At 46.9% G+C, this 16,226-nt stretch overlaps 1 protein-coding gene across 1 annotated transcript in view; it reads right to left on the bottom strand.

Moving 5' to 3' along the window:
* The window catches only part of LOC135393258 (uncharacterized), a 36,048-nt gene extending 27,398 nt beyond the window's left edge, over positions 1-8,650 (bottom strand). The window contains exon 1 of the mRNA XM_064623739.1: positions 8,426-8,650. The gene's annotated coding sequence lies outside the window, so the exon portion shown is untranslated. The remainder of the gene's footprint in view (positions 1-8,425) is intronic.
* Between the last annotated feature and the right edge of the window lie 7,576 nt (positions 8,651-16,226).

Genomic DNA, 16,226 nt, shown 5'->3' with positions numbered 1-16,226 from the left:
ACAAGAAGCCTCGTACGTTTTACGCAGAGACTTTCTTTCTTGCCAAGGCACCTGAGTGAAGCAAAACCACCCGATTTCTCCCCCGATTTCCCGGTTTTTATAAGGATTTTGCCAAATCTACTGGAGCATGGGTTAGTAAGAAGGGGTATGCTCAACCACCAAGGTATTTTCAGTGCGAGCAGTACCATATTGGAGAGCAAATGAATTGGCGCTGCGAAACCGAAACAGTGTCCGCCTCTGTCAGATATGTGGAAACTTTTCGAGTCATTTCGAAAAGACCCAGCAAATAACTTCACTTTTCAGTGACTTCAGAGCTATTTAATGATCTTACAGCTGCCCTAGCTACGGAGCGCTCAGACATAATTAAAGGAAACCGAGCTACAAGGTTAGTTACATTTCTACTGAGAAATGTATTTCATCGTTGATCTCAATTAAAATAAGTTATTTTTGGAAGACGCCACCTCTGTATTGGTAAACCGAAGAAAATGACGCCAAGCTGAATTATTTAGTTTACGTAATCTCGCATGTATTGGTATCCTAGTAGAACATTCCAGAATGTGTTTTTCTGACAACGATGGGATATGGACAGGAGATGTTACAACGATTTTAGCCCCCCACATTTCCCACAGTGTTTGCGAAGGCAGCTTGTGGTCGCTGATCTTCCACTTTTGAGCGTAATGCCTGCGTCTTCAGCACTGATCACAGCATTGCCACAAATTACGTATGAGAGCTACCTCATACTTCTTTCACTTTTGTTAGTTTATCCTTTATTTTGTAATTCTTGTCGTCTATTTTTTATTTCGTATATTTTTGCAGAATAGCAGGCTGACACGCTGTTTGGCTGACCTTTCCTCCTTTTTTCCCTGGTATAATAAGTATATCACCCCTCCAAAGCCACAGTTGACTACAAACAATGAACGATTGGAATATTGCCACAGAAATATTTTTTAAAAGCCGATCATGATGGTGTATTGATGTTTTCTCGCAATATTTTACGAAAAATACGAACGGAAATGTTAAAAGTTCGTTCCCTGGCAGCGGTGCGCCTATTGAAGCGGCTCGGCAGCGAGCACAAATTACAGGTTAACGCCCATTTGTTCGAACGCCGTTTGGTCGAACGCCGCTTGGTCGAAAGCCGTTTGGTCGAAAGGCATTTGTTCGAAGGGAGTTCAAAGCTCGCATGCAGCGTGTCCTTATAGCACCTCTTTTCTGTAACTTGTGACTGGAGCATACGGAAGCAGGCAATCAGTGTCCTCTGCTTCTTTTTTTTTTTCTTGCTTTTTTTTTAACTAAACAGGGAAGACCTCTGGTTATTTGCAGACATTTTGCATTCACGAACAGCACAGCTGAATAGAACAATGCGGAAGAATCCGGCGAACCGTAGGACCCATACTGAAGCAAATGACCTCAGGTTTCGAGCAGCCGATAGTCTGTGCCTCTTCTGGGCACCCTTTGGAATGCTGGCGACAAATTTAAAGGGAACCATCTGGAATGGGATAGCCATATGAGCGCGAAAGCCACTCGAAGTCTGTGGATGCTAAGAAGGAAGTTTCGTCATGGTACAAAATAATTATATTAAATTAACAGCCATATAAAACCTTAGTTCAACCTTGGTTAGAGTATGCATCTGCAGTCTGGGATCCCTACACATGCACGCAATAAAAAAAAAAGAAAAAGAAGAAGAAGGAAACGGTAGACAAAGTACAAAGATCAGCTCCCCGGCTTATATTGTCTGGGTTTCGAGGGACTTCTTCGGTTCCATGTATGTTGCAAGAACCAAATTTAGATTCACTTGCACATAGGCGCAAAGTAAATAAACTAAAACTTCTTTCTCCTATACAATGTCAGTTATTGACTACAAACATTAATAATACATTGTTAAAATTTGTCCACGTTCGACGCGAATAAACCATTAAAGAATGTCATTTATTTATTTATTTGTCAGAGTTGTTTATTATTTGACAAAGTGTTGGGGGACTAGGGGTGGAAGGCATGTATGGCCATTTTTAGTCGCTATCTGTCAGAGAGGAAAAACCTATCAAGTTGTCGAACGGGAGAGGGTGAACAACCCAGGCCCTTGGACCGCTTTCTGGATGCGAAGAAGTGTGTTAGGATGAGGAATGTGTTTATGGGCAAGCGTATTACACAGAATTAAATATTCCTTAGGATAACAGCATCTAGGACTGACGCTTTCTTTTGTTTTTCTTTATGTTTTTTGTTACATCAACGCTACAAGCGAACCAATAAAAAAAATCGATCAAACGACCGCTACCGTTTCGATCAAGCGGCGTTCGATCAAATGGCTTTCGACCAAATGTCCCGCGTTCGATCAAACGGCTTTCGACCAAACGACGTTCGATCAAATGTCCGGGAACCCAAATTACTCAGCTGCGCGGCGCACACGCTGCAACACGTCACAGCCACGTGTAACAGTCCGCGCTGTTACGCGAATGCACGTCGGTCCGAAACTGCACCCCATCGCGGGGTGACGCCGATATAAACCATTTAAAAATAAATCACTAAAAAATCGCTTCCAACTTCCAAAATAAATTTTTGAGAATGAATCGTGTAAGTACCACCAATAATAAACTTTGCAAAATTAACGCGTCGAGAAAAGAAACTGTAAAAATTCATAACTTAAAAACCTGAGACTAGGGAACAAAAAACTACAAACACAGACAAGGTCTCAAACACAGCTGAAAGTTTACTTAACAGCACAAACATGTAAGAGGTTCAAGTGGGTGAGAAGGAAGGGTGAGGAGAACGTTATTAGTCAAAATTATACCGAACTCTTTCCTGCTTCGGCGCTAAGCAGTGAACGTCGTTTCAGCTCGCGTCGCTCTCATCGGTGTATTTAGTCCACGACCTGCCATATTATAGCGACCATGTTATACAGACCACTTCCAAGCGCCGCATTGAGAGGCTGGCGGTGGCACTACACATCCGCCCGGTTATTGCTTCCGCAATTTCTACAGGGCTCTGTACTTGCTGCTACTGGTTCTGACAGCTGCTTCCTTATAAAGTTGATCATCATCATAATTCTACGCGTCTTCATAGGAACTGTTGCTGTCGTGTGCTACGGTAATCGTGCATCCGCTTCTGCGCGTCCAAAATTCAAATTTCCATCGTCCAATCACGATGCAGATATCGCGGGCCGATGAGTAGCGCCCCTAGCGGGTCGTGCGGACGGACTCCTCATTGGGTTTGCCGATTATGACAGGGTCGCTATGATCTAGTAGGCCCGGTTTAGTCCATGCTGCGCGTGTCACGCCATGGAGCAGTCCCGGTGTAAAATGTAGTTCGCTTTGCGAATCGGACGGGCGTGGCTGCCCGAAGGACATGAAGGACGGATGTTGTCAGTGAAACATTCGAAAAAACTGTCGTGGGCTGCAGGTCAGTGTGTCAGTATTGAACAGTGTTGTGCCCGCTAGCTTTGCTGATTTCTTTCACTGGTGCGCGGGCATGTTCTCGCACTGTAAAAGTCACGGATTGGGCCGAGTTCCAAAAACGGACAGCGCAACTCGTGCGTAACGCCGCAACATTACAAGATTTTAACAACGCGCTGTCAGTGCACGTGACTGTAGCGAGGAAAAGGGTCTCGAGAGCTGGAGAGGTTACGGGCTATACGGCGTCGGGCAGAGATAAGGTTTCGGAGGTCTGGATGTTTTAGTGACCATGACCAAGTCTGCAGGAAACGATCGCTGATCCGGAGACATCTCCAGCAACTGGGTCTGAAGAAATGGAGGTCGTTCTGTTCATCATTATCGCCGTACACGCCAACGCTGGATATATATGGCATGTTCTTAAAAGTTTAAGTTCCCCAGTGGAACAACTGAAGCCCTTCCGAGCTCTCACAGTTCGTCAGGCCACATCGAAGATATTGATTGGGGAAGACTTTGGCAGGCTTCTATCCAAGCCCTCGGAGGCGTTTTCCACTGCCACCCACAGGTACTCAGCAGAGGACTTGTATGGAGCAATAGTCTTTGATAGTGGAGCTCAAGACCCACACATAGACGCCGATTTCACTGCTCATGAGCTAGAAGCTGCCATCCGCCTTTCCGCGAAACAATCAGCTCCTGGACCTGACGGGGTCTCATAAAAGGCTATAGCGTCTTTGGATTCCTCGTCGTGCTCTGTACTCCTTGTCCTTATCAACGATTCTTGGAGAAACGGCGTTGTCCCTGACTCATGGAAGATGTCACAGGTTGTACCAGTACTGAAACCGGGGAAACCGCCTCGAGAGCTTTCATCATTTCAGCCATCAGCCTCACGAGTTGCCTGTGCAAGATCATGGAGACTTATTCTGAATTGTGTGGACTGGTTCTTGGAATCTCGTCGTCTGCTTCTGTGGGAAATGGTAGATTTCAAAAAGGCGCGCTGTTCAATGGACTGCATTCTAACCGTTGTCACTCACATTTAAGCGTCGAAGAAACCCGGGCAAATGGTGAACTCACCGTTGCAGTCTTGCTAGATATAAAAAGGGCCACAGCCATGTCGTTCATGACCTGTTGTTTCTGGGCGTCGAGGGGCGGGCCTTCCGCTGGATCGGTGATTATCTCAAAGGAAGATGTGTTTTCTTGAGGACCTCTGAAGGGGACACAAACCCTCACAACCTAACTGCTGGTGTGCCCCCTAGGGAGGCGTCCTTAGTCCACTCCTTTTTAATGTCGTTTTGGCTGCGCTGCCCTCCCTGTTACGTCGCGCGGCATGTACATCAGTCTTTATGCGGACGACATCTGCATATGGTCGTCCGGTAGCGTCGCCTTCAGAGTGCCTTAGACTGTGTTGGAACCTTACTTCTGCAGAGGGGCATGGACGTCTCGTCATAGAAGACTGTAATGCTTCCCTTCACGCGCAGCATCTAAAGAAATTTCAACTGCATATTGGCAGCTTCCAGATACGCCGAGTGCCGCATCACAGATTTCTGGGGACTATTCTGGATCGGAGTTTGTCGTGGGCGGCAGAAGTACATTGTCTGAAGACAAGAGCGGAGAGCAGAGTCACCGTACTCAATGCGGCTCCCTATGGGGTGGCTCGACGAAAGCAATGCTTGGTGCTCAGTGCTCCCTCATGCATACACTAGTTATTAGCGTACCACATACCGGTGCTTCACAACCTTCCTTTCACGACAGAGCAAGCCCTACAAACCGTCCTCGCAAAGAGTAGTAAGCTATGTCTTGGCGTTCCTCGAGCAACTTCCAACAGGCAGCCATGACAGAGGCACGATGACCACCTTTAACCTGTCCTCAGGAGGCAAGAGTCGTTTCGCCACTACTCTCGACTGGCAACACGTCATCATCGCCATCCTCTGCTGCGAGCCTTGTTGCGGCACTCCAGCTCTGCCTTCACTCAGGCTGTCCAGGCACAAAGGTTGTTTCTCCCTAAGCACAAGCAGCACATGTACTCAGCTGTTCCAACGTGGGCTCTACTATGCCGGAAAGATGTATCGACTCAAATCCTCCGGCAACTTAGTCTAGATCTAATGGAGAGGTTGTCGGGTAGAGTTCAACTTTTCACCGATGAATCTACAACGACATCTGGCTCGTCATGTGCGTTTGTCATTTCTGAAATGGGTGTCGAAAGATCAGCACGGCTGTCACACACCACTTCGGCTTCGGCAGCTGAGCTCCATGGGATCCACCTGGCACTAAGCTTCATCATTGCTCAATCAACATGCTCGCAGTGGTCTGTGTACAGTGACTCAAGATGTGGCCTAGAATCATTGGCCTCTGTGCTTATCACAGGGTCTCTGGCCCTAATTGTTCATGATGTGCTGCACCTATATGATGCCATCACAGGGACATGATATCATATTCCAGTGGATTCCTGGTCACTGCGGCATTGCAGGTAGCGATACTGCGGATGATGCTGCGCGCCGAGCACTTCAACACGGCCACGTACAAGCAAAGGTCATTTATTTCACCATAGGGGACGCAAAGAGAATGATACGTGAACTGAGACAACAAATGTGCAACTCTCCTTGGCTGACAGGACCTGCTCGATCTTCGCTGTTGTACAGGATCGACCCCGAGCTACGCTTCCAGGTACCCCCGTCGTTTCCTCGGCAAGCAGCGTGTCTCCTGCACAGGCTCCGGCGGAGTGTCCCGTACAGCGGTCGGTTGCTCTAGAAACTGGCCAAGTCACCATCTACAAACTGCAGTGAGTGCGATGTTGTCGAGGAGACAAAGCACATCCTCCTCAGGTGCTCCAAGTATGCAGACAGTCGCAGGACACTAGAAATAAGTCCGGCCCGCATGGACGCCAGGCCATTTGACGTTGTAAAGCTCCTGGGTCCTCAGCTATTCAATCACCAAGCAGCTGCATTGAAAGCGCTCGTACGTTTCCTCGAAGAAACTCATCTGATTGACACTCTGTGAGACTCTCTGGTCCCTCGTCTGTGTCAAGTGTTCCCACTAGTTCGCGATGTTTGCCTCCCAGCCCCCAACTACTCCTCTACTGGGTTTTCTCCGTCTTTCTGTTTCTTTCTTTCTTTTTATTTATTTGGACTAACTACGGCTAATTGGTCTGGGGTTGCCAGTCTGACTTTGTCGCGACTTAAATCCCCCCTTTTTTTTCTATCACATCATCTCTCATCACGCCATTGTTTCATGGCAATTTCCTTCTGAAAGTTTATTATGCCTGTCTTCATCATTTTTGACTGATCACAGAACCAGCCGCGATTACACATGCTTGTACAAATGTGTCCATAACATTTTGGATACGACATCTGTAATCAGCTTGCCAAATTTTCACGCACCGACTCGCATCGTCCGAAATATGTTCCTGTTTTATGTGGATATCTCGTCAATCTCCCACGCGATGTATCCACACGTCTTTCAATTGTGTGTCTGCTCATGTTGACACATTTCATTCATTTTGCAGCCATTTCGGACAGGTGGTCTCCTGTTGCCTCAAGACGTGACTTGGTGCACTGCTGCATTGGCACTGCTGTTTGCAGGCACCTTATTCAATAAAGTATTGTAGAGTATTATTATCATTATTATTGTCACACAAACACCGCCATTTTTTTCTTGTGCCTTCATTTGCATCTCACCATACACGGATGGCGCCAGAGTACAAAATAAGAGAATCACTGCATGACGTCAACATGTCGCGTTGCTGTGGGCAGTGCCACCTGTTTGTGGTGATGTGAGCGTTAAGCAGACACAAGCAAAAATGGCGATGCTTGCGTGGTATGGGTCATGGAAAATGAATGGGCGCGATATTGCTCGATTTTAAATTTTTCCTCTTCGTGACCATAACGTTCGTAAAAGTCCCAATAAAACTTAAGGCAAGTGGCTATCAGTCTGCAAGGTTTTGGATGCGCTGAACCCCGTCTTATATTTTTACGATGCGAATGAAATGTATAGCGTTTGGTAGAGAAACCCTGTAGTAGAACGGTCATTGTGCCTCCCGGATTTTCTCCTGTTTTCAGGGCATGAAAAATGCCAGATCCCCCGTTCCCCACTCCTTCCTCAACCCTTGTTGTCCTGTCTCCATATGTGTAGATCTGTACGCTGCTCATAGCCACAGTTGCTTCGTGGCGCTAACACCAGCCTAAGAAAAATCTTTCCAGGCACGGGACGAATTATAATTAGGGCGCCTCGTTTTCGGCTAACATAGACCGGCTATTATTTTGAACCTCTTGGAACGCGGCAAATACACACACACACACACAGAGAAAACCATATTGTGGTTATACAAGATAGCATTGGCTTGTAGCACCACGATAGAGCAGGATAATTTGACCTTGTCACCTATCTTCGACCTGCCTCGTAATATGTCGGGAAATATTAAGCACGCGCGAATACTCGAACTTTTCGAATACCGAAGCCAATAATTCCATGTTCGATTCGATTTTCGAATCGGATACTGAATTCTGTGTTTGAATTTCGGATCGAATCCATGCTTCTTCCAAACCGACTATATATTTGAATCGTTCCGAATGGTCGCGTCAGTCAGCTGCGCACGTAAAGCCGAAGACGGCCCAAAAGTGGACACAAAACGCAGTGAGCGTCACGACCGAGTTTTAGAGTCATTACCGAGTTTTAGAACATCGTACGCTATCGCCTTTCCGTATCATAAGGGACATGCAGCGTTGATGGTTCCGGCGCACGGACATAATAGAAAGAGAGCTTTGCGCAGTGCGCCAGAAACACCAACGCTATCCCTTACGTACGCAAAGGCGATAGCGTACGATGTACTAAAACTATGTATTCTGCTTGGTATACGAATATATCGCGTATACATGTTTCATATCGTACACGCGCTGCATGAGTGCATCCGGTCCTGTTAAACTGCTTCGTGTTCATTCGGTCGTAAGATAAATTATTCTCACATACATATAAACGTATCGTCGCTGACAACGAGAAGCCCTACTTATCGGTATAATGTACACTGCCTGAAGAAAGCTTCCAACACTTACCGTCAGAATAATATGAATTCCGGGATCAGAGCGAGCCTTGGCCAGCGTTTGCTTTTGTGCGAGGGTGAGCTGGTCTGTGTTCGATATGGGGTACGACATGATTCGCTAGCTAAGCAACGTCTCTTGCTATGAATTTGCGCTTCGTAGACGCCTCGCAGGCTATATAAGCTGCTCTCTGGTGTTCCAGAACTTTCGGCTGCGAGAACAATGGCAACGATACGTCAGCCTTTTTCCATTCTGTGACGGTTAAACTGCGCAGTTTCTCGAACGTTGGTTGAAATAATAAACCTGCTACAGCGCATTCAACCATGAAATTATTATGAATTATGTGGAGCTGCCATTATCAAATCCATTCGCGCCGTCGAAAAGAACGGAATGCTCCAAATTCTATCCTTCCGTACGAAGCAGAAGTAAGTCATCGCTATCCAATAAATCGCGCTGCTGAAAGGACTCCGAAGTTAAGGCTTGAAATATTGCTGACAGGACAGGGCGCACTTTAGACTGAGTCGTAACTTACGACATGGAACGCTTTTAGACATAATCGCAAAACAATTTTACCAACTTCGGCGATATTGAAAGTCACCAGCCCAATAAACGTGTGAATATCTCATGGACGTCCAGATGCGGTCCAGAGATCCTCATCCGATTTAAATAACATTAGGGCATCTTTCAGGTGTCACAGGAAAGATGTCCCATAGTGTGATATCTCATGGACCTCAGACCTTGGACATTTTTTGAACCTTATCTTTAATAACAACCAGGACTTCACAAGGCCTACTACAAAACTTTGTTGCGGTGTTGTAACCACTTTGTGTATACCTGGCCCTTATTCTTGCTTGTTCCCTTTAACACTATGCACTATATATCTGCTTACTTATATGCCTTTGCACTGCTTGGATACGACCAGAAGTTCTGGCTCATATGCGCTCGTTTACACAGTGGAAAGCAATCGACCCACTTGCTTATATTGTAGTGGAATATGCGTTGTCACGTTCTTGATATCCCTTCGCAGTAGGTGAACCTGAACCTGTTTTGTTCTGTTCTTCTTTGCTCCCCAAATCTTATATCAGTGCAACCCACTGGCTTTTGCCCTTCTGTTTTGTTAGTAGCTGTGACCTCTGCCCCAGAACAACAACCTTTCCTGTGGAAATAAATAGATGCCCCCCAGAACAACAATGAATTCATGCCGAAATAGGTGTTCCTTAAGCTTCAGGTTTATTCTACGTTATGAACGTACACCAGCTAAGCACCGTCCTTTCAATCATTTTCCTTTCGTCCTTTTGTCTTTGTGTGTGGTGTGCGTGCGTGCTCGCCTTGATATACGAACAGTTATCCTTTGCCGTGCAATCAGATTTCGCGTTGCTGGCGAACATGCGCGTGGGGCTAGTATCCTAGCACATCCACTGCGTATGCCCCTTCTCCTCCTCTTTTCATTATCAAACTTTATTTGCTCTTCTTCGGGGGCTTTCTAAGTGAATTGGTACAGCTCGCAGCAGAGTTAACTGGACCGCCGCTTCGACCCGGGGAGCGGGAAGTGAGCCACACCCTAGCGGCGTTTAGTTTAAATAAAGGGATATAGTGTTTCGACTGTCCCACTTGTGCTACAGGGGCGTTGTGCCTTGTCACGAGCTGTTGGCGCGGCATTATCCTTTACTGTGGTTATCATCCTGACGTTTGTTTGGGTTTGTGGCGATTATGTGAAAGTGAATGTCGGCCGATATCGTACGGACGGTACGGCGTTATCTCATTGATACACGCGAAGGTGGTCGGGTTAGCTGAGTGGGCTTTTTCAGCATTGTGAGAAAACAAATGAGGGATTACGATGTCTATAGTGGCAAACTTATTGGATTTGTTGTCTACCTTCGCGTGCATCGACGAGAGAACAGCATCGCATCCGCGCGATGTCGGCCAGCATACACCTTTACATAATCGCCACAAACCCAACCAAACGTCATGGTGATAACCACATTTAAGGCTAACGCTGCGTCAACAGCTCATGGCAAGACGGTCACCCCCACAGCACATGTGGGACAGTCGAGACACCCTTTCTCTTTATTTCTCCTATAAGCGGCTCTAGGGTGGCTCTCTTCCCACTTCGCCGGTCGAAGAGGCGTTCCAGTTAACTCTGCTCCGAGCTGTACATGAAGGAGGTGTGAGCGTCTGCGTGCTTTCACACCTTGGTATATTTGCGTTGGTGTACAGCTGGTTCATGAGTCCACATTCAAACTGTCACGCGAGTATGAAGGTAGTGCAGCGGTTGTGGACTCCAGGACGCGCGGTGAACCTCGCGCAGCACACGAGGCAAGCGGTGTAATGACATCTTGGACGGACATAGAGAAGCTGAGGTAGATGTTGCGGTGTACGTTCAGTGACAGACTTTGACCCCTGAATTCCTTGTTTCAACTTTTTGTACTTCTCTGCGTTAATGACCGCAACTGCACTGGCTGCGTAACTCAACGTGGACAGACCATGGCGTGCAGTACCTGAATCGAAAGTACACTATCTGTTCCTACGGCCTTTACACAACTGCTTTGTGCTGCATAGGTTATCATTTCTGCATTGAAGCCCAATAAAACGTCTCCTTGGGCTTGTGGCTTTCTGCATTTGAAGTCGTCGTCAAGTGGAGTGCCCATTGTAATGCTTGCCACGAAAAATGTGACTTTTCTTTTTCCTACAGAAAAGAAGAAGAAGAAACGAAAATACAGATTCATGCGCCTCAATAGTGTGGATCACTCACACGTAAGATAGAAATAAGGTAGGTTGTTTTGCGAAGGAATTACACTTCACCTGTTCGTAATTGATTCAGCCAACACTCTGGGCATACAAAAAAGAAAAGGAAATAATCGTGCTCTTCATTACTTTTGCTGTCTTTAGTTTTCACCATTATTCATTTAATGTTCAATGTAAAGAGTACCTTATTTACCGGGGTTGCCAATATTGTGTATGCGATATTAAGGAGTTTTAGTACATCAGAAGGTGTTCACGATAACAGTTCCGAAAACGTGATAAGCCAATCATCCTCTTTCTTTGGAGCGAGTGACGTCACATCGGGATAATTCTACGACAACGATACAATGAAGGAAGTTATGAAATCCAAGCTTACCAATGTGATGATACACTTTCCGATGTACTAATAGGCCCGTTCGGCTCAGCCAGAGGGCGCTTCTGTGTACCGCCGTTCAGAGCCGTACATGAAAAGGGAGTCTAGCCATTGGGAGGAGTCACAAAAAGAGGCTCGACCTGTAAATCACAGTTCCGCTCCTCTGATTGGTTTGCTTTTTACCAAGGGGGTCGCCATGACACCATACTCCCACCCAAAATGGCGACGAAAACAAACACAGTGAAGCGGGGATTTCGTGACAAACAAATTTCACAGACTAACGTGATCTTACGCTTCAAATGTGCATTCTAATATAAGTTTCTCGGAAATCAGTTTCAACTAATGGTCATCCATCGATACCTAACTGAAAATAATACTTTTTGTCGCTAGTGTTAGGCCTAGTGAACATGGCGATCACTACGAAATCATAAAAATCATCCCTGTGCTGCACAATATTATATTTAATTGCTGGATTTCATGGATATAAACATTCTTGCCTCCTATATTCCAACTATTAATGTAGATTTGTTTAAAAATCATACCGACAACAGAATGTGTCCCAGCAGGTGGTTCTGCCGGCAGCAGTACAACGACGGTATAGGCATGACCCATTAATGGCCAGACTCCTTTTTAATATACGGCCAAGGTATATCTAAACTGGTAGCGAAAACTAGCGAAAATACCAAATCAGACCCATCGGCAAGGCCACCAGCAAGAGGCGCGAGCGATCCTGGGTGTTGACAGAGGTACGGTTGTAAACAGAAAAACTTTGCAACATGGGCGTCGCTTGTGTGTGTACTAATAGGTTATTCATAATTTCAATGTAGAAAAAACTTTCTGTTGCCCCGCTCGTGCACATATACGAGATCATCTACCACTCAGTACATTTCCGTATCCTGCTCCTTTGCGCATGTGTCACAGTTGGGGGTGTTTATCCGTGCGTCTCTGTGTCCGTACCGTGTGTCCGTGCATTGTAATACGGAGTTCGTACACTCTTTGGGTCAAACAGGAAGCGACGTTCGCACCTCCGTGCTGTGGACCAAGATTAACACGTGTGAACAGGTGAATACAATGCATCCCCTGTTGCTGGGCCCACGAAAAAAAAGATTTCGTCATGGGACGAGCGGCCATGATAGTGTGTTAGCAGGAACCAACTGTGCACCAACGATGTCGTGTTTTGTTGCAATGGACCTATAACGGCCACTCATTGAATAAATGCAAATGTCTAATCACTAGGTGTACGTATAGCTCTGGGTGAGAAATGGGCCTTATGTGAGCCTTCCTAATTTCTGTATGATCATCACGATGCCTTTCTGTTTGGAGTCTGTGATAACCGTATGTATTTCGAATTGATATGATTCATTAAACCTGATATGCTTTATTTTTCTGTGTTCTCGTCTGGTATTGTTGACTGGGCGCGGAAAAAGGAATACAGAGCAAGTGAAGTGGGCCAATGTAAACGTGCATGGCTAATTATGCACTAATTATTATTCATACTAGTGACGTCATCTCTGACGTCATTTATTTACAATCGTAGTAGTCCGCGCAACGGATGGATGGCGCTGACCGTCTCAATCATGGCGTCATTCTGAAGACACAGGGGCCTATGGGAGTTGCGCTACCTGTTTAAATATACCTTGATACGGCTCTGCCGCCGTTAAGGTCACTTCTGGTGTTCTCATAAGTAACGCGTTCCCTTCTCATGCACACGGCATGCTCTGTGTCAGGATGATCAAGCTCTGTAGCGTTAAAAAAAAAACGAATATTTCTTCCCCTATCCTAAGTTCGAGGAAAGGAAACCAACTACGACGGCACTTTATTGCCGCATAACAAGATATTGGTGAACAGGCTCGTGTAAGATGTCTCACCGGTGCAGTAGAACTGTTAGCTCTGAGCAAACCCTGAATGAATAAAGTCTGGGTGGGTACAGTTGGGCAACTCCGGTTATGAGTCCTTCAGTTTCACTGTGAGGGTATGAGATGCGGTGCAGTAGCGATTAATGAAATTAATGCAGCGAGCACTACACCATTTACCAGAGGCCTGTAATATGCTCTGTTTATGAGTGTCACAACCTTCATTTTATTTTTTTATACCAAACCTAATCAACCACTTGTTACGTATTGGTAACTGTTTCAGAAGAGGTGAATACGGGCGTCCAAGTTGCTTCGGCACGAAAATTTGGATATTTCTTTGTGGATGAAATTTGGCCCTAAGAGGTGTCTTCTCCCAAGCCGCCGTAGTGTTGGCTAACCTTTCCCTCCTTTTTTTAATTGTAACAAACATATTAACCCCCCCCCCCCCCGCGTTCCAAAATAAATGTATACAGTCATGTCTCGCTTCTCCAGAGTTCTGATATCGGGAACAGCAACAACGTGTTTAGTATGAATGATGACTGGGGAGTTTCATCGCCAGGGCTATACTCTACCCATTGCTCGTGGTGATGCGAGGGATGAAATAATGATCCCCTTCACATTAAGGATCGAAGTCCTATGGTATCCAGAAAGTCGAAGAGAGCTTTGAGGGCAGAGCGTTGGTGTGCTGGATGCGACTAGGGACCAAGCAATTTTGTGAGAGAGAGGAGGCGTTGAGGGATGCGGAGAGTACGGTTCGGGAAGGTTGTTAGTGTGGGCAAATGTGCTCTAGATCTTCTAGAGCACTACAGTGACTGCAGTGGGGAGAGTCAACTTGCCTCAGTGGTAACGACTGTGCTGTGAAAGTCCCATCGAGGCGCATCCGATGAACTTATGCGGCATCTTGACGAAAGGTATGGCGAGGCATGCAGAAACCGAGCGCTGGATCAACTCTGCTCAGCATGGCTGGAGGAGAATGTCAGCGGTTCATTGGCGGGTAGCCAGAGGAGTCACGAGGCGTCGAAGTACGGACCGACGATCTCCTCTCAGCAGCGCAATACGCGTCTGTCTCAGAGACGAGAGAGCTGCTTTTGTGGCGCTGTCGGCCTGCTCATTGCCTTTGAGACCGCAATGGGCTGGAACCCATTGGAGAACCAGCCTGTACCTTGTTTCGTAGACAAGTTTGTCAGCCATTAACACATCCATAACCAACGATGCGGATGAGCCTCGGACGGCAGAATTTTCAATTACTTGCAGCGCCAATGTTGAGTCAGTGAATACGACCCAATGTCGTGGGGTAAAGTGAACGATGTGCTGCAGAAAGAAAAGTATGGCATAGAGTTCTGCAGCCTTGGACGAGGTTTGATACGAAAGGTGACGTCCTTCCACTACGCCTTCAGATAGAATGACGAATGCCGACGCGAACCTGATATTTCGAGATGCGCCATCGGTGTATGCTGTGGCAGAGGTAGAAAACTTCGCGTCTTCCAGAGCGTAAAAATTGGCACGATGGACTTGAGGGGGAACCTGATCTCTGCAGTCCTGGAGGTCCAGAAGACGTGCGAAGGTGGGTGGCACAGGCAGAGACCAGGGGGTGTTCGGCGGTGTGACATCCTTAGGTATGAAGCCAGTGAGAGCCTGGCGTGTCCTCTGTGCTACGCAGTGGAAATCACTTTCAGGACGGTATCGAATTTTCCTGAGGAGTGGGTGACGGGGAATGTGTGCACGCAAACGCAGGAAGTGTCGAGCCGTTTCATGCACACGAAGGACCTCCACTGGGTGTTCTCCAGCTTCAGCTAGACTTGCCATGTTTCAGCCATTCTTGGAACTCCAATGCAGCGACTAAGGCTTTGGGCAAACAGAGTTCGAAGCGTATTTAACGACGTTGTAGAAACCCTGTGTGAGATTGGAAGGGTGTCGCCTTCACCAAAGTCGCGTGAATGGCTGGAAGGGAGCGTTGATCACAGCCCCATCCTAAGCTAGAAAGATGTTTAATTGCAGAAAGCCATCACTGCACTTTGGTTTCAAGGTGCTTAATGTAGCGAGCACAGCGCAGGTTCGAGTCCAGGACCACACCAAGGAAGCGATGGGAACGTACAGGCTCGAGCTTCTTTGCACCAACCCAAAGAGGGAAATTTCTCATAGCCTTGTGAGTGAAAGGGAGCTCGACGCACTTTTCGGGCGAATGGTCGATCGGGATAAGGTCCATCGGGAAAGGACGAAAGATATCGGGAAAATTTGTCATCCGGACTACATTCCTAGGAACGAACCTGCTACCGTTGAATTTTGTCTCGGTTATCTAGAATTCGATATCCGTAACTGAACAGCAAGTATGGGGATCAGTCTTCCAGGACGTACTAAGGTCTAGGACATTTCGGTGCATGACTCTAAGACAATCAAAATAGGGATTGCAACAAACGCCATAAAATCAGCTCTAATCAAGCCTTGAGTAGTAAGCAGACCACAAGTTTCTGGAAACACACAGGGGGTCTGGACTAGGGCACTGCACGGGCCTAATTTTCAGGCCCGTGCCCAGCCCAGGCCCGGCTGCTACGGCCCGCACCCGGCCCGGGCCCGACGTCTTCTATAGATTTTCAGCCCGGGCCCAGCCCGTACCCGACTGTTTCCATGCTCAGGCCTGGTCCGAGCCCGCCTCTGGTCTATGTGTTCTCGAGGCTTGGAGGCGTATTTAAATTTACTAAAGAGCATAAATCGTACTGTGATGTTACACGTAAGGTTTGTCAGCGCAATGTGGTGACATGTTGCACATGCCGCAGGGTAGGAATGTAGATAGTCTGAACAACTATCCTTGACTTTGCTGACCAAGAGCAATGGAGGCTCCGCCTCCAAA

Source organism: Ornithodoros turicata, chromosome 4 (genome assembly GCF_037126465.1).
Source record: "Ornithodoros turicata isolate Travis chromosome 4, ASM3712646v1, whole genome shotgun sequence".
NCBI classification, from domain to species: domain Eukaryota; kingdom Metazoa; phylum Arthropoda; class Arachnida; order Ixodida; family Argasidae; genus Ornithodoros; species Ornithodoros turicata.
The sequence above is the reverse complement of the archived record's forward strand: the minus strand, read 5'-3'. Positions and strand labels throughout refer to the sequence as shown.